This window comes from Lissotriton helveticus, chromosome 4_1, assembly GCF_964261635.1.
Source record: "Lissotriton helveticus chromosome 4_1, aLisHel1.1, whole genome shotgun sequence".
Taxonomy (NCBI): domain Eukaryota; kingdom Metazoa; phylum Chordata; class Amphibia; order Caudata; family Salamandridae; genus Lissotriton; species Lissotriton helveticus.
The window spans coordinates 97,308,353-97,333,994 of record NC_136063.1 but is presented as its reverse complement, the minus strand read 5'-3'; the positions used below and the strand labels follow the sequence as shown (position 1 = coordinate 97,333,994).

Below are 25,642 nucleotides of genomic sequence, written 5' to 3'. Positions count from 1 at the left end.
CCTAACCCTGCCCCACTCAGATGGATAAAACTCCTATACGGTGCCCCAAAAGTGAGAGCAGTGACTGGGAGGCATGGCTCAGCCTCTTATAGTGTATATTGTGGCACACAACAAGGGACTCCCCTATCCCTATTTCTATTTACCTTAGCTATCGAGCAACTGGTAATGAAACTGATATTGAGTAGCTCATCCTGGGACTGACCTATTGCAAGACCAGCGCATGCAGTGTCCTTGACGACATGTTGATTTATGTAGGAGATATTACTTGTTTGACTTTTTTAAGCCGGTTTGCTATGTACTGTCGCAGTGCATTATTCAGTTTTTTGTGGGGTATCCTGTTAACTAGTGCTTTATGTTTAAAAAAAAAATGAATAAAAAAAAAAATGAATTACAGCAGACCATAATCCACCCTGTAGGACCCTAACGACCGTTGGTCCCATTTCTGACCTAAAGGTTAACCATAACAAATCCCTTGTGCTTCCGTTGTACGCGTTGGGCCTCAGCGTTGTCTTTCTGGGACCTCGACTCATACATTGAGCTACTATCTCCATTCCGTATTTGAGAATAAACGTCCACCACATACATTCGGACCTGTTATATGGCATTCTGGGGAGGGCCATGCGATCCTTGTGATTTCAAGTGACATGCTAGACCCCATTACCCACAGTCTATCCCAAATAACCATCTTGTAGATGGTGATGCTACTTTGCCTTCTTTATTAATTTGCAGAGCTCCCTCTCACCCTACCCAAGAGCTACTTTTGTCAGTTGGATACCCTATTAGTAACTATTTTGTGGGGTACTGCTGACACTTCCTATTCTAATGGGTTCCTTTCCATTGACTACTCTCGTCCAGAGCATGCTTGATGTTCTTGGAAACATATGGTCAGGCCACTGGAATTATGGTAAGGACTAAATTATACAGCACGGTTGACTAAATTATGCATTAAGAAAAGGCAAATTATGGGGCATACTGAGGCGCCTTTTGTGATAGCATACATTTTTTGTTGTAATTGGTACATATGGTAGTACTGTTTGGGCATAGATTATGTGGCAAATACATAACTATGCGAAAAACACTGCAACCGGAGAATCGTGTAATTACGGCAACCCTGCCTATAGTGGTTTCCAGTGTTCCACATAAGTCATAACTTTCTGGAATAGCAGCAGCTTTGTATTCCGCGAAATGTGGTGTTGGAGGATTTACAGGATCAAAACCATGCATGGATAACATATTTCAAAGAGTATGCTGCATTTTCTTATATGCAAAGGATTACTAAACCTCTCACCCCTGTCAGGTACTCTCATCCCATGAGGTTTTGTATCAGAAGACTCAAGAAATGTGCCCTTATTTGTACAGCCATTTTACGACAGATTCAGAATGCAATAGAATTGAAATGGGGAAAGCCCTTTATTAGTTAAGTGTAACAACCTCTGTAGTTAATAGGGAGCTCCTAACTTGATGGTGGTAGCCAGTATTACAAAAGATGTTTCTGCATTAGTAATAAATCATAGGATTTTGCGTATGTCCACCAGGGGTACTAAAAAAAACCTGTCCATGAGTCGGGCCCCATGATATGTTTATGTAGATTCAACAGCAGATTCAACCAAGAGTTTAGAAATCGTTAACCCTAGGAAAGGGGCCAGCTTCACAAACCCTTCAGCTACAAACCAGGAAATTAGGCAGACTATAGTCACACTCCTCTCACCACCTGATAGCAGGGCAGATGTGAGTAGGGAGGGACATCAAACCTGTGTGAAGGAATATCATGGATGGGGTGGACTGCACCACAAATAATTTGATATACTGGGGAGCCACACAAGTGCTTTTTTTAATATTGTGAGAAGTTAGCCTGGCATATGATGTCCACTAGTTCTAGTGGGCACCTTGCACCAGTCTAATCGACCGTAATTGATGGTGGTTGTAAAGTCAACCTTATAGAAAGCTATCCTAGTGGTAGCATGAACCAGCAGTCTTCAGGCTAAGACTTCAGTAGGCGAGTTAAGCAACTTGTTTTACCATATATAATCCCTTGAATACCAAATGAAAGGACACCGCACAAGGTATATATCAAATATATATGTATTTAATCTAAACACAACCCCTCTGCACTCTTTATGAGGTCAGAGGTAAAAATACAATACAAGTCACACAGTTAATATACGATAAGTTGCACTGTATTCGTTATGCCCTAGGGGCCTCACAAACCATATACTAAGAAAGTGGTATGATTACCACGTGAGAGTTAGAAAGCAGGCCTAAGGCCTGTAGAATCACTGGGGCTACACTAAACCACCAAAGGTTAGGAAGTAGGAGACCCACGGGAGCCGCGTGCAGTGTCTAAACACAGGCGCGGGTTCCCATTGACTTTCTATGGAGTTTGTAAAAGTTACAAAGTTACAGTTTAAGGACACTTCCGGATGGACTCGGAGGGAACCCTTTTAAACTAGGACACTTCGAGAGTCAAGACCCACGGGAGCACCGGAGTACTTGTGTTACCTCTCCCAGGGAAGCCAGGTGCATAGGTGTCTTTTCGTGTTAGGTTTCGTTGTCGTTTTCTGTGGAGAGCTGCAAAGAAGTGCTGCAGGCGACCAGAGGAAAAGTGTCCGGGTGGATCCAAGGGTGGTTCGGAGATGTGAAGAACCTGAAAGCAGAGGGGACAGAGTCTGTGTCACTAGCCAGTGACCAGGAAGGAACCAGGCGATGTCGGGTGCTTTGCAAGTGAAGAAGGTGAGTTTGTCTCTTCAGCCACGATGTCCAGGAGGCATCGACGATGACCAGGAGCTGGATTCGAGCTGTCCCACCATGGATCTAGATGACTGCGGTGTCGGTATCCAGATAGGACCCAACAAGCCTTGGCAACCGCAACCCATGTAGGATGTCGAGATTGGCTCTGTTGCAGACCATCAAGGTCTGTGGCACTTCTCCTTTTCAGGGAAGCTGGAGCAAGCCTGGAGCAACCAGGATAGCAAGTTAAATTCAAAGGAAGTTCTTCAGGGGGCTCAGAAGCCAACAGGCAAGGAACAGGCATGACACGTCGAGCTCAAATGCAAAGGTGGGGCCCACGGGACACTCGCGGAGTGTGGGGGCCTGAGCTTCAGTGCAAATGGTGGTCGGGGCTGGGGCTTCTCGTGCCCCAATGCACAACTTACTGAGGCTTCAGGAAAGGAGTGCAGGTAGCAAAATGCAGGATGTCCATGATGTCCAGTCCCACGTCTCTCGTGTCTGCCATGTGTCTCAGCTTTGCTGTGGATGTGGGTCAGGGTCAGAGAAGTCTGGAAGTCCAGTTCTTGTGTCACAGAGTCTTCGGGTTCCGACGGGAGCCTTGAAACTGCAGACCGGCAAAGATGCTGTTGGTGCCTGTTTGCACAGGGTGGTCACTCCTTGACCACAAGGGAGATGTCTTCCGTCTTCCAGTCAGAATGGAATGTCGAAGGTCCAAGATATGTCTTTCAAAGATTCGTCCAGGACAATCTAAAGTCCTGGGGACACAGCTCCTATACTTATACTAAGAAAGGGGGCTGGATTACCTGACTAGGTCCCTCCTATGGGTGGACCTGAGAAGGGGGTGGTTACACCCCTTTCCCTTTGTCCAGTTTCGCGCCAGAGCCGGGGCTGGAGTGCCCCAGCAACTGGTTTGAACCGGGCTATGCATGGAGCACCTTGTGTGCCCCAGGCAGTGTCTAGATGCATTCACTGAATGCAGCCCTCCCTGTCCCAATACACAGAACCCCTGTCTGGGGAGGTGCTGGCACCTCCCTGGACAGGAAACCTATTGTCCAGACTTCCCTTGCCGGCATTTCCCCCAGCAACAGGAGGTCACACTCGTGTCTGTGGCAGCAGCATACATTTTGTGATGGTGAGGCTCTGTTTAACTTTAACCGGGTAAAGCAGTAACTTACCTGTCTTTTCCCTCTAGAAGGGTGGAATGCTACCCCCGCCGCCAGAATTGGAGGGGGGGTGGGGTAGTATTCCAAAGTGTTTGACACCTTACACAACATGTTTTGATAAAGCCAAACCAAAGTTAGCATTAACCGCGAGGATTATAATGCACTTAAGAGTATATGGTATGGCTATATCATAGAACAGCTATAAGGAGATGGTTCCGAAAGCTGCAGAGGGGCTCAGCTCATGCCAGAGCACCCTCTCACATAAAACCAAGCACTCTGCCTCCAGGATTGTCGAGGCCTACCATAGGAGTGGCTTATAGGTGTATATGTGTCTATATGTAAAGGTAGATATTGGTATACTATATCTAAGTAAGAGGTGATTACACCAACTTACCCAGGCTGTGTTAACAGACCTGTGGTGTTAGTTTGGAAGGCAGACCAGGGGTGGCACAATACATGCTGCAGCCCCTGGTAGGCCTAGGGTGCACCTATGCTCTGGGTACCTATGGTACACTATACAGGGGCCCACAAGGGTGACCCTGTAACCAATCTGGTATGTACCTAAAGTAAATGGAGTCCATTTTATAGAGAAAGCAGATAGCCTGGGGCCCTGAATAGCAGGGTCCCAGGCCAACTAAGTCGAAAACCAGCAAAACACCAGGAAAAAAAGTTGGGGTAACCATATAGTCATATTCCACCTTCCTACAAATATCAGGAATTTAAAAAAGTGTACCTTTAACTCAGGGTTGTGGCATGGCCTCTTGAGATGATATGTTTGGAGTACGTGTCATCCACAAGCAATATTGGAATTTCTTCCCCTTTTGTGTTTTATTGAAGGGAAAAGTAAGGGTGTTTCAATTAGTTGCATGACTTAAGCTCTACAGTTCTTGCCTGCAGTGAAATTGTTTGAAAGCTTTGCCTGAAGTAAAAGTTCAGCATCTAGATAGAAGTGCACCAGTGCTGGTGGTCGATTTCTTTTTTTTTAGTAGATAACTAAACATTGATCATAATGCATGTAAATGTTTCATCCATTTTATAGCATTTTTATCCAAAGAAGATTAGTTAGAACATTGGTATATATAATTATCACACAATCAGAATAGGTACTCATTTCCATGGCTGTAAAATTATGAAAACCTGAGTTGACCTTTCGGAAATTTAGACCAGTGGATCTAACTAGATATGTCTATAAACAAAGGGAGGAGGACCCCACACAGACTTGTAAGGGACTGGGGGGAAGAGATTAGCGTCAAAAGCAAGAAGTCCCAATTACAAAATGGACATCCAAAAGTATATCCAGATTCAGTATTGCTACTGAGGATATCTAACTATAGACAGCATGCCAGTTTAATAGGCGAGAAAGGCAAAGATACAACAGGACATTGGGGACAGGGGTTCAACGATGTATTTCAGGCTAAGAAGATATCTGAGACATATCCCAACAAATATTATTTCAGGCTATAAACATTTCATGAGACATATTGCAACACATGTCTGGTAAAACTATTGTATCAAATTTATTAACAAAGACAATTAACATAATCAACTATAGTTCATGTACACAATTAAAAACAACTTAAAAAACCCTGTTCAATTTGGGCAATTGTTCATCATATTAAACATTTTTGGGACTTTTATACAACATAATAAAAACGAAAAGAATCACAAAAGTCTTTTATGATGAACAATTGCCCAAATTGAACAGGGTTTTTTAATTTGTTTTTAATTGTGTACATGAACTATAATTGATTATGTTAATTGTCTTTGTTAATAAATTTGATACAATAGTTTTACCAGACATGTGTTGCAATATGTCTCATGAAATGTTTATAGCCTGAAATAATATTTGTTGCGATATGTCTCAGATATCTTCTTAGCCTGAAATACATCGTTGAACCCCTGTCCCCAATGTCCTGTTGTATCTTTGTCTAACTAGATATGAGCATACAGCATTCATTTTATTTCCTTACCAGTAGATGGAGGGAGCATATCCATTATTTAATAACACATTAATGCCAGAACCTGTCTGTAATCAGACACCTTATAACACGACTGGAATGCCACAGTCCCTCTCGGTTTGGTACCGATTTGCTTTTTCTCTGCCTTCATTTCCCTTGATCACCACAAACTAAGCTGTAATTCTGACATGAAACCCACACCGACAACACAACCCACAGCAAGCAGTGTGGTTCAGTAGAGAATATAGCTAATAAAGAAAGGTAGATTGAGAACCAACCTCATATTGTATCTGGACTCCAGCTTCAGTAGATAGTCGATTGGCATGAATACAGCAACTGAAGAAAGTCAGACAGTGGGGCTTGCCTGTGACTATTACTCTATTGAAAATGTCATTCATGTTCCTAGTTCTAATTAATATCCCACGCTAACTTTCTTGCAGTATCTACAGATTAGATTAACTTTACCATGACCTCTACTTACCAACACTAACAAGCTTGCTTAACTTGTAACCCGCGTAAATTTATGTCGTCCAGCATTCTAAATTCCTAGCAAGGTGCCAGTTGTTGCTATAAAGGCCAAAATAAATCGCATCTCAGATGTGTGCGAGGTTGTCAGTCTTTTACCAGGGTGTGCCATGAAACCCCTTATTATTTAGGTTCCAAAATGGGTCACATTGTAACACTAGTTATTATTAACACTGTTGAGCTGTAGAGAATATAATTGTCAGACTCCATTTTGAGGAAGTTATATGGAGCTTGTGGCTTTGTTGGAGACTCCAGTGTGGGTGCACACAACTTGAACCTCGTAACAATAAAAGGGCCTGTGGCACAAAGTTGTGCATAACTTGGCAACCGCCCTAAGTGGTGCATGATGTAGTACAGCAGTCAGTGCAAACCATCCAGGTGCGTCTGCAGTCACAACCACCTTAGATGAATCGAGACTTATGCTGTTCTTTTCCCCCTGCCCCAAACCCCCCAAAATAGTCTGAATATTTGAAACTGCATTTGACTACAGTTTTCTACTTAACACAGCAATCAAAAAACTTTGGCGTAACTCTACAAAGTGTGCTTTCCCACCCATGGGTGACACAGGTGAACTCGAGTCATTCAATGCACCAGCGATGAATGTGAAAGACAGATTCTTGTATCCTGTAAACCACAATTCAATGTGAAATTGGCATTGAAGCATTGCTAACAATCCCATAAAGGGATCAGGGACACTGTGGAAACAGTAACAAACCTTATTTCGTTATTCACCATATCACACACACTGAACTAAGAAGAATGAAAACTTTTAACTTAAAAGTATTTATTACTCCAGGAACAATCTGTTTCTCAGTACATCTAGAGCAACTACACAGAATATCGTAAAGACAGCAGAAAGGCACATTATGAATAACAAGAATGAAGTTAACGCTTCCAGCATCGTTAAAATCAAATACATTTTATAAATCTAGAATCTGACACCTAGGGCCTTCTTCTGTGCGCTATGTTAAGAGAGCATGGAAGGCAGAGCAACTTGCAATCTAGAGTTTCTTAAGGAGAACACGTGAACTGGATACCTTGTTGACAGGAAAGGCTGTCTTTATCAGCAGAGGCACCAAGATTGTTTCCTGCATGGGGCAAACACAGGTAGCAGTAGCAGTCATTCTTCCTCTGGGACTCAGCGTTATCAGCTTCTAGTGAGATGTAGCCTCCGCAAAGTGTGCCAGCAATAGGCGAGACTGTCTCTGGCAGAATCTCGTGCGATACTCTGGGCGAAGGACCTCTCCTGAAGTGGTTGTTCTTATATATTAAATCTTATCAGAGACTGGAATTTCTGATATAAATTTCAGAATGTCTAACATAGATTATGTGCATTAAGGTATGAGTTCTAGACATTTTCTTAAGGACATATAAGGTAAAGGGACGTCAATTCAGACTACACTATTTTGGTCATATGTCTATATGTGTTCTGAGTCAACCATGATTTGGTGGAAAGTAGATATTTGACCCAGACAAATGTTGCACTGATGGTTGTATCTGTGTCATCGATCGAAAGGCTTGACGCCTTCACAGTTCTTAGAAAGATAAGGTCAGGCGACATCTGCATCTAATAGCCAACAGTATAATGATTCTGCATAAACCGGGGAAAAGTTATGGCTTTCATTGCTTTTGAGGGAAGATGGCGGCCTCATTTAATAAAGATGAAGTCGAGGCCTATATAAGAGTCATATCTTAGGGACTTTAAGTCAGTAATACTAAGATCCATCCCAAATGCAGGTTATGTTCCACTTAATTTACCTTTGTGTCGTCCAGATCCTCAGTTAAATATTTGTGATCAGATTACCACCCATTTTACCTACTTTAACAAAAGAGGACCAAAATGGCATTATCCTTCTTAAAACATTTCTGAATATTAGACATGTCTATAGTTTTATTTAAAAGGCTACTCCTCTATGGCCACTTGTAGCCTGTGTGGCCTTGGACTTAGAGACTTTTATAACCGATGCTAAATTTCTAAAGTACTGGGAATATTTGTGATAGGCAAATGATGCAATGGATCAAGATCCTCCATGCCAGGCCAGTGACCATGGCTAAATCTGAGGGGTCATATCCGTATTGTATCAAGTGGGGAGAATAATCCGGCATGAGTGGCCACCCTCACCCCTGCTCTTCTCACTAGCCACTTAACCACCAATGATCAGAATGATCAGTTGGAGGGAGGAATGAGGAATTCAATGTGGAGATGCCGCTAATTGTGCAGCCTCATGCACAGAGGATATGCTACTTTATGTTAGGGATGTTGAGGAAGACCTTCACGGAGAGGTGTGGCTCACTGGTTAGAGGGGGCAGACCTGTAAGCAGAGGACGGCCTGGGACCAGGGTTCAATTCCCGACGCGGCAGGGTCTTGGACCAGGGTCAACGGACTCGATAATTCTCGCCTCAGTGCCTACTCTAACCAGGGAACACACTCGGTAACTCTGGGCATTAAGCTTGCCTCATCTCTACAACGGCCCCCCACAGACGCCGGGGATGCCTGGTTTCACCCTGGAGGTACCTAGAAAGGGACCATCTCACAGGGAAAAACAGGACGGGTTCCCCAGCGGTCTACAGCGCCAGGACACTCGGGTAGAGTAACAGTGCGCTTTACAAGTATCCCACATTTACATTTACATTTTGAATACTCTCAACTTATTCAAAAAGTATTTTGCTATTGGTGGTAGTTGGAGCAAATCCTGCATTCTTCTAACATCCCATACACAACAGTTCTGAGTTGTGCATAAGATGAATGGGAAGGAGTTCTGTTTTCGTAAGTGGAGAACAGGATATATTATCCGTAACCTGATCTATTCGAGGGTAATTTGTGATATGTGGTGCTTGCACTGAAATCTCTTGTACCATTCTCTTGCACATGCCCTTTAGCCACTATGGGTCGTGTTTCTCTATCCAAAATAGGTATGCTACCTCGTCTTCTTTACACTTTAAAGAATCACACCTCCAGGCTCCCCCTCTCGCAATATTTTCATGATCTTGACTCTATGCTGAGTGATTTGAATGGAGCTCTAGCAAAAGACTAGTGAGTGGAATTAGCTAAATTAAAACTGCCATTGGATGGCCAGGAACCCTGAGTTTAACTCATATTATCTGGTCTCCAGCAACAGTGGGCAGCTTACTGGTTAACAGAGAATCACTTGGCTAAGTATGGTTATACTCCAGTTCAAGTTTTTTTTTGTTGGTGCATTAACTGCCTAAGGCCTTCCTGTGTTAGCTCACAACTCGCAACATTGTTTGCAGCAAAATCTGAACAAGGGTTGTACCGTTAAGTCATGTGCATCTACGACTCCTTTTAAAGGCCTGTATACAACATTAGGCATTCTTCTTGCAAAGGATTTGACGTAGTTGAAGATGACAGGCATCACATAAATAGGTGACCTGTCCAGCTATTAGAAGACACGTAGCCAATGCGTTCTTACAAGCACTCCACACAATGAGGGATGTCAGACCTCTGGTCTCCTGGTATACAGGAACATTCAGGCACATCTCTCATCTTACATAGGGGAAATAAGGAAACTGACCTAGAGCGTGTATTCAGTGACACAGAATGACAATATATACCCTTTGCCTGTCTGCATAAGGTCTCCCAGAATTCACATTTCATTTATACAGTCTAACATGTTAAAGAAAGCTTACCTCACTCAGCAGAAAATGAATAAGATAATTCTTAAGCCCTCTTCGGAAAACCCCACTTTGCCATGAGATGCACACAGGCGCCAGACCCATGCTATAGGGCTGCACTTCTACAAGCAGAAGCTTATATTCTGGGGTTATTCTAGAAACCTAAATGGGGCAAAGTGGCTTTAAGATTTATTAATTTGGCATTTATAAGAGAGCTATTATTCTACTTCGAAAGACCCCCCTGATTACTAGTTAGAGACAAATTGTGATTCATTTGGCAAATGCAGAGAACTCAGTGCTGCAAAGAGAGGCGAAACAGAGATTGAGGAAGCGGGCTACGACACAATAGTAGAATGAAAGTTTACAGTTTTTCAAGATAATAGTAATGATTCCAGGCCCTGTGAGATGTCCCTACTTTTCAAACACAAATGCTGATAAAATGAAGCCTGATTTGTTTCTATATGTAAAATATACATATTGGATATATAGTAGATTAAATGTTAATTAGATATGTATATATACAGTGAATATGCATGGGTGAATCCCCTGATAATTATTCAAATAGGTTGTCAATGTTTTCTTATGTTATTCCGAATTAATGAATAAGGGCCCACTCAGAGGGAAGAGGCAGGGGTATTTACTGTATTAAAGCTGTATATAGTTTGAAGCTTGATCTTGTAGGAATCAGATATAGCTTATGGGATAATGCTGAATACAGTTTAACATTTGCTTGCTTGCATTTGCTTAAGAGTCTTCTCTTACCAGCATTTTCACGCTCCTCGCATCACCGTGCAGCGGATCTTAGCGCTGTCACGGTAACGACAAACAACAAAAGTCTTTCCCCGCCATTACTGGCGCGAACCACGGCCACGCCCCTTTCTGAGACCACGCCCACCGCTCTTCCTACTAAAGCGCCGCTGAATACGAGCAACCTTTAGGATTGTATGTGTCTCCTGAGGCGGAAGCCGGGAGCCTGTCTGTTGTTTTAAAAATTAATTGTCACCAATTTCACTTGTGTTTTTAAAACTAGAAGAGTCTTCTCTTACCAGCATTTTCACGCTCCTCGCATCACCGTGCAGCGGATCTTAGCGCTGTCACGGTAACGACAAACAACAAAAGTCTTTCCCCGCCATTACTGGCGCGAACCATGGCCACGCCCCTTTCTGAGGCCACGCCCACCGCTCTTCCTACTAAAGCGATGCTGAATACGAGCAACCTTTAGGATTGTATGTGTCTCCTGAGGCGGAAGCCGGGAGCCTGTCTGTTGTTTTAAAAATTAATTGTCACCAATTTCACTTGTGTTTTTAAAACTAGAAGAGTCTTCTCTTACCAGCATTTTCACGCTCCTCGCATCACCGTGCAGCGGATCTTAGCGCTGTCACGGTAACGACAAACAACAAAAGTCTTTCCCCGCCATTACTGGCGCGAACCACGGCCACGCCCCTTTCTGAGGCCACGCCCCATATAGACAATTTCCGAGTCTCATAAATATGTGCCTCTTCAGAACGCGCAGCGGGCGAGCGCAACGGGCACGCCGAAGGCCCGCCTAAGGCAAGCCCGTCTGTGCCCGTCCGTGCCGCGGCCGGGACTAGGGCTGGTCACGCTGCTCAACTCACGTCCATTATAGCTAACACTCCACCCTTTACTAGGGAAGAGATCCTTGCCTTAAACTCCCAGTCCGAATACTGCCATAAATCTATAAACGTTGATAACTGGCTAGGACCAATCTGCTGTCTCAAATGTAGAACTCATCTTACCCCAGAGCCACTGTCATCCACAACAGGACATGATACCCGCCTTCTAGGAGGACTGATCAATGCGAGATCCATGTGCAAAAATGGGACGCATATTCATGATTTAATTACGGAGACAGAACTTGATCTGCTTTTTGTGACAGAAACATGGCTTAAAGCCTGGTGTAATCCGGTAATAGCCCTAACAGTTCCTCAAGGCTACCGCATTCAAAGAGTGGATAGACAGGAACAGAGAGGGGGTGGTCTGGCCATCATTTACCGCGATTCTATCAAATGCACCATGTTTGAACTCTCGGACATCAAGGGGGCTGAAAGCATGGGCTTCTGCATCCAGATAAACGAGGAAACTACCTTTTCAGGAGCCCTAATCTATCGCCCTCCGGGTTCACAGAATAACTTCCTAGAAAATCTTGGGGAAGCACTCAGCAATCTTACTCTCAAGTTTGCTAATTTTACTCTGCTGGGTGATTTAAACATCCATCTTGATGAGGCTGAGGACCCTAACGCGCTATGGCTGAAGGACCTAGTCAGTGTCCTAGGACTCACAATACTGACAAATGAACCCACACACAAAGCGGGCCATACCTTAGATTGTATCTGTACCAATACTAAATCCATGAAAGTGGACTCCCCTCGTATTCTGACCTGGACCGACCATTTGCTGGTCCCTTTTAACCTAACCTTAGAAAGGAAAGGGATCAAAACGAACCATCAGAAAATTGAAGTCCACACAAAGAAAGACTGGAATAAGATCCGGGACACCCCTAACCTGCACCAAATTGCCAAGGATAGTAAAGCCCCTTTAACTGGTAATACAGAAATAGATTACACCAACTTCTGTACCTGGATCACTGGATTCTGCGGGACTGAGGACTCCAGTAAAGTGAGTAAGAAGCGGAATAAAAAGTCCGCCCCCTGGTTCTCCCTCCCTTTAAAGGAAAAACAAAAAGAAGTCAGAACCTTGGAAAGAATATGGCGTCGTACATATGGAATAGAAGAATTAGCCATCTATAAAACATCTAGAAAACATTACCATGCAATGATTAAAAGTGCCAAAAAAAACTATTTTTTCGATGCCATAAACTCGTCAAATAACAAACAAAAAGATATCTTCAAAATAGTAGACGACTTCATGAATCCTAGGATTCTTAGACAGGAGATCCCTCCTTCGCTCCCACTATGTAATTCAATCGCCAACTACTTCGAACAGAAAATATCTGATCTCACCAAGGATTTCCCAGACCCACCATCATCCCCCCTCGCAGAAACCTTAACACCTCTCAATGGCAAGATCCAGTTTAACATATTCACCCATATTGGCCTGGAAGAAACACGTCAGGCTATTCTATCCAGCAAATCCGGTTCCCCATTTGACCCCTGCCCCCCTTTACTGCTACATGCTCTAGTGGACACAGTAAACCCTAGCATAAATGCTATCATAAATTCTTCCTTGTCTACCGCGGCCATTCCATCGGAATGGAAACTGGCCGCTGTTAAACCTCTGCAGAAGAAACCCCTAGCAGACCCCACCACACTTTCAAACCTCCGTCCTATTTCACTGCTCCCTATTCTCTTTAAACTCACGGAAGCAGCAGTGAATAAGCAGCTAACCAGATATTTGGAGGAAAATGATATCCTGCATCCTAACCAGGCGGGTTTCAGGGCTAAACACTCCACGGAGTCAGCATTACTACATACGGTAGAAACCCTGAAGACAGCTATGGACCAAGGAAAAAAGGCTGTCCTGGTTCTGCTCGATCTATCGGCGGCCTTTGATACGGTCTCACACTCCGTATTAATTGGCCGCCTAGCAGAATCAGGAATATCAGGAGTTGTTCTTGAATGGCTACAAAACTTTCTTAGCCACAGGAAACAGGTTACGGTACTAGGGAAATACCACTCAGAGGATAAAGCATTAAATACAGGAGTACCTCAGGGCTCTAGCCTAAGCCCAGTACTTTTTAACCTGTATATGACCCCCCTGATAGAACTCATCACCTCGTTCCACATCAGCACTATATCTTACGCTGATGATACTCAGCTCATCCTTGTGTTAGATAGCAACACAACCAAGGCAGAGGAAAATCTGAGAGATTGTCTGGCGGCAACATTCGACTGGATGAGAAAACACCACCTTAAATGTAATTCGGGCAAGACCGAGATCCTACCATTCGGTCAACAAAACCTTTTTTGCCCAAAATCATGGTGGCCACAAGATGCAGAAGTTCCCCCCAACACCATCAATACGGCCCGCAATCTCGGGATTAGGTTCGACGAGGCCTTGTCATTTAGACAACAAGCAGGTGCTGTGGCAGGGTCCTGCTTTAATATAATCAAAGGCCTCAGACGATTCTTCGACCTTCTCCCGCTGACAGCAAGAAAGACCGTGGCGGTGGCTCTAATTACATCTCGCCTGGACTACTGTAATAGTCTTTATGCAGGCTCCAGCAAAGCAGTACTGCATAGACTGCAGATGGTCCAGAATGCCACCGCCCGTCTTGTGCTGAGATGGCCCAGGAAGTCGTCTGCATCTGCAGCTCTTAAGACCTTACACTGGCTGCCCATCCACAAAAGGATACTATTCAAAATCTTGGTAATCACCTTTAGAGCCTACTACCAGCTGGGCCCCACCTACCTGTCTAAAAGGTTTGGAAGATATGTGCCCTCCCATTCACTCAGATCCTCCAACCTTAACTTGCTGGTTATTCCCAAATTTAGACTAGCTACGAAAGGAGGCAAAACCCTTGGGGTGCTGGGCGCTAAGGCCTGGAACAAACTACCTATGCAACTACGCCAGATCCCGATAGAGAACCTTTTTAGAAAGGCTCTAAAAACATGGATTTTTAAACTCACTGACTCAGCATGTCTGGCCATGATCTAAACTATCTCCCTAGAATCGCCATTCTGTCACACTGGCGTACGACTAGCTCCCTGGCCATACACCTTCTAGACACAACGGTCAGCGCCAAGATGCTCCGTGGAGTGTAAGCCGCGCTTTACAAAAATAAAATTACATTACATTGTAATAAAGTATGAGAGATAAATGTGATGCTGCCCTTTTTGTTTGTATCTGTGACAATGTTTTGTACTTAAAAAACAATGAAATGTTGTTTTAAAAAATAAAAGGTGAAGCACACCTTAATGACACGCAGCCCATCATATAAAGGACACACTCAGCCCTGCACTCCAGTTTCTATTCTTCCTGGGCCACACATCCACCCTCTGCCATTCATGGTCATGGGAATGATAACAGTCAATGTGGACAAACTAAGCCAAAACTAATCCCTTGAATTGCCTAGACGCCCCACCATTCGCATCCTCCAGAAATTACACAGTACATCTACAGATATAAGTGTTGCACTCTTCTCATTCCATAGCAGGTAGAAAAGAGTAACACACACTCCCAGTGCTCAAGAACAACACAGACATACATACTTGTGCACTCTTCTAATAAAAGGAAATTGCAAACATGATTATTTTAGTACATAAGTAAACACCTGACCTTTTCTATTGATGCATTCACAATTAATTCTCCTCTCTTTCACAGCCTCAAAGGGCGCTGAGGCACAGTATGATGAGCTAAGAGTGCAACACACCCTCAGAAGTAACAGTAGCAACCATATAATGGTACCAAAGCGAAGAGCGTGTGAAAATACTTGAAGATGGGATCCGTACACACATCAGGTCTGTGCCAGTTAACCTTTACCCCCAGTTTAAATGAGTTCTCAGTGAGGAAGTGTGAAAAAAAATATCACCAATGGCTTTGTTATGTCAAAACATCTATACTGGGGAGAAAACTCATATGGATGGCATGGAGACTTCAACTCAAAGTTCAAATATATTCAAGCACCAGAGGATCCAGACCCCAAAGAGACAGTAACAGTGTACATAGTGTGAGAAAAACTTCACCCGCTAGTCATATTTATTAAACCATCAAAGAATCCCCACAGGTGAGAAACCGTACCAGTGTACAGACTGTAGGAGAAACTTCACTCAAAAGTCAGAACCGGTTCTGCATCAAATAATCCATACTGGGGAGAAACAATACCAGTGTGCAGGGTGCCAAAAAAGCTTCACTTATCGACAGGCTTTGTTATATCATAAAATGACCCATTCTGGTGAAAAACGATATCACTGTGAAATATGTGAGAAGTGTTTCAGTCAAAGCGCCCAGCTTTACCAGCATCAGAGAATCCATAGCAGAGATAAACCGTACAAATGTACAGAGTGTGGAAAAAGCTTCAGTCTGAGCGGTAATCTATACTCTCATCAGAGAATCCATACTGGTCAAAAACCTTATCAGTGTTCAGAGTGCCAGAAAAACTTCACTTTTATGACATCTCTGTTACGGCATCTCAGAGTTCATACTGGGGAGAGACCGTACCACTGTACTGAGTGTGACAAATGGTACACTGACCAATCAAGTCTATTAAAGCACAGGAAAATTCACACAAGTGTAGTGAGTGCACAAAAGCTTTAGTCAATGTGCAAGTCTTAATTGGCATCAGAGAATCCATACTGTGAAGAAACATTACCATTGTAAAGAGTGCAAGGAGAGCTTGGGTCAACCATCACGTCTTTGTTCACATCCGATGCTTCATATTTGGGAGAAACCATACCAGTGTAGTGGGGTGTAAAAAAAGGTTCACTAGGACATCAGATCTGGTAGTTCATCAGAGAATCCATACTGGGGAGAAGCCATACCCGTGTACTGAATGCAAAAAAAGGTTTGTTCGATGCTCAAGTCTTTACAGGCATCAGATGACCCATACCGGAGACAAACCACACCAGTGTACAGATTGCAAGAAAGGTTTCACAAGGAGGTCAACTTTATTAAAACATCGATGCATCCATACTTAAAGGACCCAGTTTCAGATTTGTAAAGGGCTTACACAGTTGCCAGCCCTGAGATAGATCTGAGTGTGCAGTTGGGGCACAATACACATTCTGGTTGCAGTTGGTTAAGAGATTACTAATGCAGAATATGCACCCAGAAGGACCCTACTCAAGAAACTGCCTTCTACCTATAGGGAGATTCCTCTATCAACTTACAAGATTTCCTGTGCTCCTTTGATGAAGATGCCCATAGGGTAATTGATGCAATTACAAATACCACCTCCACACAGAACTATATCTCTTTTTCGTGGGTGGGTGGGTGGTAGGATGCATGGACTGTGGAAACTCATCAAACCAGACAGGGATAAACAGTTTACTTCCAATTTAGTTATTTTATAAAGTTACAAAGGAGACCATGCTATTTTAAGAGCATGCTCTAATCTGGAAAAAGAAAAGCTGAACTAACCCTCTATAAAGACATTTTAAGCAGATAAGTTACTTAATTTTTTATGTATCCATCTTTCTCTCTTGAAAATAACGTCTTTGAGTTCACGCAATCAGTTATTTAAATCTCATACTAAAGTGGGTGGATTGAGTGTCCTCAGTCCGACTGAGACAACCAACTGGATAACAACATTCTCCAGTTTTGCACAACCATCCTGGTAAACGACTAGCCACTAATTCTGGTCACCGTCCGTATATTGTAGTTCACTGGTTGAACAAGTTTCCTCATTGGTGCTAATAGTGGAGTCACTGACCATGAGTGGAGGGCCTCCTACTCGAAGCAAGATTCATTCTGATTTTACTACTGAGAAAAACATTGTAGCTAATCATTTTCAACATTCAGCATATGTTATTTGTGCCTATTCCACTCCTATGTTTTAAGGTAATTTAAATAATAGTGTGCCTATTATTTATGTTTACTAATTTAACAACTCTCTTTCTACAAACTTTTAATGATCTTCCATCTAAGGAGAATGTTCCCTATCTCTTTCGATGGAAAGGTGAACTGTTTATCAGAAATAAGGCAACCCTTGTGTAGTAGTTACAACGGCACCAGCACCAATTGCACTGGCACTTTACTCTGTGTGTTCATGGAACGAAGCAAGTTGATAGTTGTGCTGCTAGTAAACATCAGGTGATTGACTTGTCAATGCAGGCTTTGCTTAAAAATGTGAACTAAATGGACCACTCAAATCCTGAAATGTTGTATCACTAGTACTGTTTAAAATACAAAATGGCAATAAATTCTGTCTAAAAAAAATATTTCATGTGATTGAGAATCATGTTCGGAATAATCGGCATCTAACTAGCGTAAGGCAGAGTCTATTTTTGTTCTGCGGTGACCATTCCTATACCATTCTAAATTGGCAGATAGTGGCAGTGATCGTGAATCCATGATCCCTGGCTTGGCTGGTTCATCTGTGCCACAAGATGCCACTGCTACTGGAGGTACTAGGTACTAGTGCACCATGTTGATACCGCAACCTCTACCTATCGGGGAACATAGCTGTGGCGATAGAGATGTTGACGAGATTGATGATTTCAGTGCTGAATGTCTTGCTCCCGAGGTTGAAGATGTGGTGGAGACAGAGGTCAGCGGGGGCTCCTGAGTGGGCAAAGTTTCCCAGGTGGTGAGTTAGTGGTCGGGGCTTGCTTTTGTGGGAGCGAGGTGGCTGACAAGGTCAGAGGGGGTGTCCTGGGGCTCAAAGTTCATGTAGATGGTAGAGATCTTCCGTGAAAAAAGTCTACCAGGGTGTCGCATAGTTCCTGTGAAGTTGTGATGATGTTTTCGGTGACTCTGGACCACTCTCTGATGATGTTAAAGAGGTCTTTGCTGTGGTTGGAGCTGGTTTTGATGCGATATGCCAGGGTGTTCTTTTTTGTTACCTTCCGGAGTTGGTGCTAGTGATTGAGGCCTGTCTTGAAACTGGCTCTGTCTTTGCTGGTGCACAATTTTCTTTCTAATTGATTGCAGTTGCATTTTAAGGTTCCTAGCTCCATGGGATATCATCTTGCCTGTTTGGTGGATCTTTTGCATTTGCTGGGCTTGAGGCGGTGAGGGGTACTCAGTGGGTGCACTTTGTCATCCAGGCAGTGACGTTCTTAACAGCCTGTTTCAGGTTGGGTGCAGTGTCAGGGTGGATGGTTTTGAGGGCGTCGGTCAACTTACTTTCTTATACTTTGCTTAAGCTGTGGTGGGGGGGCGCTGGGTGGCCCTCGGGGGAGGGGCTCTAGTAATGGCAAAATGGACAATGGCGTGGGTAGTCTGTCCAAGTAAGCTCGGTGACATGACTGTCACTGGCCGTGAAGATTGGGTCAATTGTGTGTCCTGAGCTGTGTGTAGGGCTGGTGATCAGTTGGGTGAAGCCGATGTTATTCATGCTTTCGAGGAGGTTGGCACTGTTGGTGTCATTGAGGTTGCCGAGGTTGAAATTGAGGTCTCCGAGGAAGATGTAAATCTTGTAGTCTATGGGTGATGAAGTCGGGAATGGCGTTGCAGAAGCCCGGGGCGTGGTCCTGGAGGTCTGTAAGTGAGTGTGTCCCTGATGGTGGATCTGCCGTCTATCTGGAGTTAGAAATTGAGGTGTTCCATTCATGGGAGTGCTGCAGTGAATGTTTTCTTTGTGTATGATGGCGAACCTGCTGCTGTGTTTGTTTATAAGGTTTCAGTGCAGTCTCTTGTAGCCGTTGACTTTTGCTGCGGTGATGTCAGGAGCAGATGTAAAGGTGAGCCAAGTCTCAGTGAGGAAGATGACATTGGGTTAGTGATGATATCCCAGATTTTGGTGGCACGCTTGCAGAGATATTGTGTGTTGTGGTCAAGTTGCTTTGAAACAGTCACGGTCGGCGTAGTGGTGGCGGTCAACGTGCGTGCAGGTGCTCGATGAGAATAGACAGTTCCGGCAGGAAAATGGACCTATCAGCAACAGCAGTTGTTGCGTAGTCTGCGTTCCAGGGCTTGGAACTCGGTGGTAGTGTATCAACGTGTGGCGGTCGAACCAGGGTTCCAGGCTAGGCCGAGGCAAGAATGGGCACAGACGGGCTTGCCTTTAGCACATGCTGCCTCCATTAAGTAGGTCCTGGGAGGAGGTAGGTGAGGTTGGTGCGGCTGGCAGGAAGTGGGCTGGGAGAAGTAGCAATACAGTACAGATACAGGAAAAAAGATACAATAAGGACTAACACAGAAGGAAGAATGAGGCAGGTGCAATAAAGACTAACAAGGCAAATGCAATAAGGCAGATGCAGTAAAGACTGACAAGGCAAGTACAATAAGGCAAATATAATAAAGACTAACAAGGCAAATACAATAGGGGCTAACAAAAGCTGTGCAAGGAGAAGTAAGGCAAAAGGCAGCGGAGCAAGCCTGGTACGGCAGAAGCGGGAGACCTGCTGTTTGTGCCAGCAAGGGGGGAGCTGCGTCTCACCTGTTACCTTATGTTATCAAGTACGTCCTCCATCTCTCTCTCAGACATCTGTTAAGGAAAGGTTCTTAAAATCAATCAGTTTTTATAAAGCGTGACTACTCGCCTTTAAGGGCCTCATGGCACTGAGTGTGTGGGAGAGGGGGGGTGGAGCTGCGGTTCAGTTGAAGAGCCAGTTCTTGAGGTCCTTCCTGAATCTCAAGAAGTCTGTCCCATGATACAGGCTACTAATAATTCCATCTACTGTGCCTCTGCCAACTAAGATGAAAATGACAGTGGTTAGTCCCCTGCGTCAGAAAGGCTTGACTTGGCTTTCTCCAACTTTCTGCCTACTTCACTACTACCCTATATTGCTAAGTTTATTTAAAGGCTTTACCATGGAGATAGTAGGGGTATCGTTTTGGAGAACTCAGAATGCTTCCAGACAAAACAAATCTTGATGCTCTGATTTTATTAGCTCTTGACATTGTTTACAATTGGACCCTCTTCAGCAATTTATCAGAAATGGTCATTAGTAGCATGGCCTTGAACTGGATTTGTTCAGGATTGTCCACTAGTATTCAAGTGGTTCTGTGAAGTATGTTCACCTCCAGCACCAGACCTCTTTTCTGGGTAGCCCAAGAGAGCTTTTTAGGTTTCGCCTGGCCGTAGCACGCAGTGCTCCGCCCAGGCGAAAACTTTTGTTAACAGTATGGCTGTTCGTCCCGCCTCTGTTTCCCATTGGCTAGCTCCATAAATGGACGCTAGCCATTGGCAAACAGAGGCGTCCGTCATCCTGCGAGGCGACTCGTGGGCGTTTCTGAGAATTTTTCTCATCCGGCCCCTTTTGTCACGTCAGTGCGGCGGTGGGCGGGGTTTATTTTTTTTGCTCGTCGAGGTTTGTTTTGGCCATTCCGCGGCCAACCGCCGCTGGAGGAAGTCCAGGTGAGTGCTTGTCTTCCCCCCCTCCCGCTGTCCGTTCCCGCCCCCCCCCGCTGTCCGTGTGCCCGTGCTGTTTTTTACTTGCCTTCCCGCCCCCCCTCCCGCTGTCCGTTCCCGCCCCCCCCCCTGCTGTCCCGTGCGCCCGTGCTTCTTGTGGTAATTCCCACGCTGTTCCAGTAAATACCGGGCACGGACACAAGAGTCTAGAGATCGTTATACTCTATGGCATTAGAGTCTTCCACAGAGTACAGCACATCCTCGTCTTGGGGTAGTTCCGGCTGTTAGAAAGCCAGAGCGCCCTCGCTCTATGATAGTTCCATTTTCCGAGCCGTCACTTCCGGTCGGTTTGTGGCGCTGTTTCCAGGCCTGTGTCTATTGAGCTGACGGTGAGTGTGGATAGGGAGGGGGAGCCGATGAGAAGAGAAAAGGTATAATAATATGTTTCGCTCACATTTTGATCCGAGAAAAGTGAGCGTAAGAACGGAGATAAAAGTGAAGATTTAGCATGCACACAGAAGGCCGGGGATTTTTTAAAACAGATTTTCCCCCATTGAAAAAGTGGGGTCGAGAAAATAACTAGTCGGGTTCAGGTAGTGGTGGTTTGGAGGAAGCGAATATTTTAAGGGACTTTTCACACCGTAAGGCTTTTGTGTCGCGCGATGGGTTTTGGCGAGATTTGTAAAACGCTCCTTCCTCAGATTGAAGATAGTAGTATGGCATTGCTGAAAAAGAAGTCCCCACCGCAGTAAAGGGTTTACCTTTTTTCAGGGATCGGATGTATTGTTCAGTTGTGAAACCCCCTCCTCCAGGATTAAGTGATGGGTTTTGACGTTGGAATGAACTCCTCGATTTGAAGAGTGAGTGAGTCTGGGTGAGATAGAGCATGCTGAATAAAGAAAGTGTGGGGCGAGGCATCTGCAGGTAAATTGTGCAAGCGGGTAGATGAGCAAATAGATGGAAGTCAGCCTCGATGCTTTAGCATATGTCATATCTCACCCTTGTTTCAGAGGTGTCATCCGTGGCAAATCTCCACACTACAAAGAAACTGCGTGTCTTCCCAAAATTTCCGAGGTATCACCTACCCTGAAAACCTACCTCACCCTCCAAAAATCTATTTATCCCAGTGCGTTCATTCTGTAAAATCACTCGATGGTGCTGCATACAAGGTATCTAGTTATTATCAGAAGCCCCAGCCTGGCCAAGCAGTCCTGGGGAGGCGGCAAGCACAAGAGTAAGTTTTGGAAACTTATTTAAATCTGCAGAACCGCGGTGTTTAATCCCCTCTCCCTTTGTGATACACCGTGTTTACATTCGCAGAGGCTGTTTATGTACCTCGCATTTTCGAGTAGGTATGTAGTGCCTACCCCGCGCGCCAGTCTGAGTTGATGCCATTTGCATTCTGGTACCTGTAGTTAACAACCACAAAAAATACCGGTAACAAAGCGGAGAAAATCCTGAGGAGACCGAGATTTATAACATAGAAAACAAATTGGCTAACTGCTCACACCTGCCTACTGACTGCTTAAGAATTACATCACTGCTTTTGTTCTATCATTATTATTTCAATGTCTTGGCGTTTTTGCCTTTCTTTACGGGTCGAAGAGCGTTTTAGAACTCTTGACATTAGAGTCATTCAACTATTTTCCACATTTTAACTGTGCTTTGTGATACGCACACTATCAAACGCTAAAGTTTCTATTTTTGCCCCCCCACATACACCTCAAATCCAAATGTAAATTTTTTTTTGTTAGGTCTCGCATTTGCGAAAGATTAAGCTATTGACATTGTAAATGACAATGCCATTTATTTATCTGTTTTCAAAACCAACACGTACATAAACAATTTGTCATTTGCAATGCCAATAGCTCTAACTTTGTCAAAGGCGAAACCGTTGCATTGTAAATGCTTGTTTTATATCTCTGCTTTTGTTTAATGTATATCTTAATCTTCTAACCTGGCTCCTGCATGAGAGAGATATGTCAATTATATTCAATCCCTTTTAAATATCTGGAATGGGCAAGGTAATGCCAGGGACTTGCTTCCTCTAGCTTAGGAAATGGTTTGAACTTGCATGTCTCAGAGCCATCTTTTAAATAAAACTAACCAAAATCAGAAGTTATGCTAATTTGTACTGCTCCCAATGTCTCTCGATAGGCTTTTGTTATGAACCTGCTCCTACTTTAAAGAATCTTGCTGTCCCTTTTGGTTTCTATCTTCTCCCTAGAGGAATATCTGATAACTGTCATTAAAACAGAATTCTGACTCTTACTACATTTTGTTTCATTGCTACATCTTATAGGCTCCTTCTTAGGAAACAAGGCAAAACATATCTCTAAACTGCATGTTATCCAGAATTAGTTTTCCAGTTGCACAAATTCTGTCATGTGACTGCACTTGCTGCCCATATACAAGGGGTTTCATTTTAAAGTTCGGCACAAAGTTTTCAATCATGGTCTACCCTAAGCTTTTAATTTTAAACATTGTAATCCCACTTGGGTGCTGCGATCATCCTCCGAAAAGCATATGACAATTCCCTTTTTCAAGCGTGCTTTTTTTGGTGGCAAATCATTTAGCATCCAAGCAGCTATTCTAATGGAACTAACTCCCACAATGGATAAAAGAGGAAAATAACCATTTCAGATTTCGGAAAACGTGAAAAACCTACCTCTAGAGAACTTGAGAGGTGAATATTTGAACGTTCTTAACCACCCAATAGAAAGATAGATCAATAAATATTGGCTTCCATGTTCATCTGGTAAATGAAGCTGATTGGAGCACAAGTGGGCAGACTGGGTATCTCTGTTCACTAGTTTCTTGACAATACACAACTGTATGGGTGAGCGTAGTCAGTTTGTCTAGGAAATAACTTCAATACAATGCATGAAGTTAAGACTATTAAGTGCCTTGTACCTGGAGTGAATTAAAGTGCAAAGCTGTTTCTTGTTCTGTTGTTACTATTTGAGCCAAGCAAACATATCTTTGCTTCAGTTTGGTAGCATGTCACCCACTTTTTCTGCCTTATACCAAGGGCTAAAATGTGTCCTTTATCCAGGAGACACTAGCCTAGGTCTAGAAGGTTTGGCTTTCCCACCCATGGGTGCCTGGACTGAGTTCAATGCACCATTGCCTGAGTGGAAACCTCCAGGTTATTGTAGCCCCACACAATCTCACTGGGCGTACCTGCTAGGTGAGGCACACAGTGGTAATCCAAACCCAATTGTGTTCTTTGGAATAGCACATGGATACAGTAAACTGAGAAAGTACACTATACATCTTTAAAAGTGTTTATTTCAGTAGTCGCATCCTGTTTCTTAGTACATGAATAATAACTACACAGTATATAATTAAAACAGAACTAATGCATGTTACAAGCAGAGCGAATACTATGAACAGTTCAAATGATTAGAATGCTCCTAGCGGCCTAACACCATAGAGACTTCTTCTATGCGCTACACCATGCTAGCATGGAGTAGCTAGTTTCTTGGGACTCGGTGTACTGAATACCTATTCACTGCGGAGCAGCTGTGATTATCAGACTTCAGCCAGGAGAGCGTGGTCCTGCAGAAGGAAAACGCACATCAACTCAGCTCTTCTCTATATCGACTGTCAGCCTAGGAATGGATGCTGTGGCAGTCTGGCAGGATCACTTGGTATATACCAGGGCAAATGCCTCTCTCCTTCAGTGGTCAGTTAAAGGGGTTTATATATATGTAAATCCGTATTTGTAAAACTACTCACCCTTACGGTCTCAAGGCGCTGTGGGCTGTCATGGAATTTAAGTGAGCTATTGCCCAGAGTCACATGGTGCTGAGCTGAGCTGAGCTGCCGCCGGGGATCGAACCGTGAACCCTGTGCTCGGGAGTCAGCTGCCCTGGCTACTGCACCACTCCTCAACATAGGGCTGATCACTTACATTTCCCCCTACCTTGGGGACTTTTCCATTAATCTGAGATGTAACTGGTATGAACCATCATGATGAGAATAGATTTACTCAAACTACATATTTATTTTACATGACCACTGTCACACCTTGAAATGAAGATATCATGGAGCTTGTAGCAAACTTGTGTTGCCTTATGTGTTAGCAAAATCATTGTTTAGATGAACTGACACTTTCATGATTTCTGTGAAAGATAATGATGTGCTGAATGTTGGCCCAAGGCGGAGGCAGACATGCTTACAAAATGCGCTCAAAATGGAGCCTGGCTTTGGGAGTTTACGAAAGCCCAGCTGTAAGCAGGGGTGGGTGATACATTCCGCTCCACCAGGCACAGTTGGCCGAGTTTTGGTCATGGTGTTCTGAGTTTTTTCTTGTGCATTGCTCGCCAACTGTAAGTTTTAGAGCGAGAATTTGCATCCTCCTAATATGAATTTCTGACACTAGAAGGGCATCCAGCAAGGTTTTCGCAATGCAGGCGGTTGCAACCATTCGCTGTGAGAAAGCAACCGCTTGAGTATAAAATCTACTTAAGTGGCAGCAAAACGAAGTCGACAAGGATTGCCCTCTGGCTCATCCCATGGTGCAGTTTGTACTGATTTTTCTGCTCCTTCTCGATTTGTGCATGTTCTCGTAACTTTGCTGAATCTCGCAGAGATTTCATGTAACTCTGTGGAATTCCACAGAATGAAACTCCCCGAGTTCTGCCCACCACTAACTAAAATGTATCACTACTTATTCCAGCCATATAGGCTGGTTGTC

The 25,642-nt window shown here is 44.0% G+C and overlaps 1 protein-coding gene and 1 pseudogene across 1 annotated transcript in view; both read left to right on the top strand.

Moving 5' to 3' along the window:
- Positions 1 to 25,642, top strand: part of LOC144828391 (uncharacterized) — a 99,419-nt gene that overhangs the window by 61,445 nt on the left and 12,332 nt on the right. The gene's annotated exons all lie outside the window — the stretch shown is intronic.
- LOC144827944 (uncharacterized) lies at positions 15,519 to 16,621 on the top strand (annotated as a pseudogene).